Below are 1,513 nucleotides of genomic sequence, written 5' to 3'. Positions count from 1 at the left end.
GATAGATATATATTATATTGATTAATATATATAGAAAGATATGTAGAATATATATATATACATACACTAAGACACAGGGCAATAGGCAATAACCTCTAGCGACCGATCAGCTATCACCTTCCATTGTGCCAATAACTCTAAAGTAATGACTTGCTACATTTGATTCATTGCCTGTACAATGTCTTTATCCCTATATTTATTAAGTCCAGCAGGGAACACTTGGCATGCTTCTCTCCAATCTTTTAGCATTCAGCAAACAAGCATATTTTTCCCCATGCATCATGTTCTATATGCAACGTGCAGATCTTACCTCTGTGGAAGTGCAGGGAAGGAGCACAGAGCCCTTTATCTTTGGATGAGGAAGTACCTGTCACTTGCTGTCACTTGCTCTACCTGGAGCTGCCACTCTCACAGACAGATGGTGGGCTCTGGGTGTCTCCAGCTCCCGGTCCTGAGTGTGTGGATGGAGGTGGCTGTTATCCACTGTCTGACTCCTTGTGTTCTGATGACTGACAGATGGAGGAGGGAGACAGAGGTCCAACTTATGATGTCATGCTGAAAGTTCTGATACACATCTGTAATGACATCAATGCTTCTTCCTCCCCTCTCTCCTCTGGCTCCTTCCCCCTTTCACCACTCTCCATTCTTTCCCTCCTCCTCCTCCTCCTCTCCTCTCTCTTATTTCCCCCTTGTCCTCCTCTGCATCCATCTGCCCCCTCCATACATCTGGATCTGCCATCCTCACAACCTTGTAACAATTTCATTTATTTCTATTATCTCACTTGTAAATATTCAGCTCTATAGCAACCCTTTTTTTTGGATCTGAGTTATCTACTTGTTGTACTTGTTTACAAGGATTACTAGTTGTATCTTCCCTCTTTATAGGACATCACACTCCATAAATTCATTCATGCTCCCGACACGTGACCCCGCAGCGACCAAAAATTATAACCTTCGCTCCCGCAATCAAGAGTTCATTGCAAGTATAAAAAGTTAACCCTTGCAATGGGGCTACTCCGGCACCTTAAGGGTTACATAGTTACATAGTATTTGAGGTTGAATAAAGACATTAGTCCATCAAGTCCAACCTATTAGGATCTCATTCTAGGAGTACCTGTACCCCTGTATATGACGGTCCCTTAAGAAATCGTCCAAAAGTTTCTTGAACCGTCTCGCATTCTTTGCTGAAATCACCGCCTGTGGCAGTGAGTTCCAGACCCTAACTGATCTTACTGTGAAGAACCCCCTTCGCACCTTGTGCTGGAATTTTTTTACCACCAATTTTAGGTGGTCGCCTCTAGTTTTTGTAATGGAATTAATTTTAAACAGTTTATCGCTAATGTTGTTACTACCATTGAACATTTTGTACATGGAGATCATATCCCCCCTTAATCTCCTCACCTCCAATGTGATCATGTTTAAATCTGGTCCTCCATACCCCTAATTAGTTTGGTTGCCCTCCGCTGGACTTTTTCCAACTCAAGGACATCTTTTCTCCAACTCAAGGACATCT

The sequence above is a fragment of the Nanorana parkeri genome, unplaced genomic scaffold (assembly GCF_000935625.1).
Source record: "Nanorana parkeri isolate BGI_ZX_2015 unplaced genomic scaffold, ASM93562v1 scaffold215, whole genome shotgun sequence".
Classification (NCBI taxonomy): Eukaryota; Metazoa; Chordata; class Amphibia; order Anura; family Dicroglossidae; genus Nanorana; species Nanorana parkeri.
The sequence above is the reverse complement of the archived record's forward strand: the minus strand, read 5'-3'. Positions refer to the sequence as shown.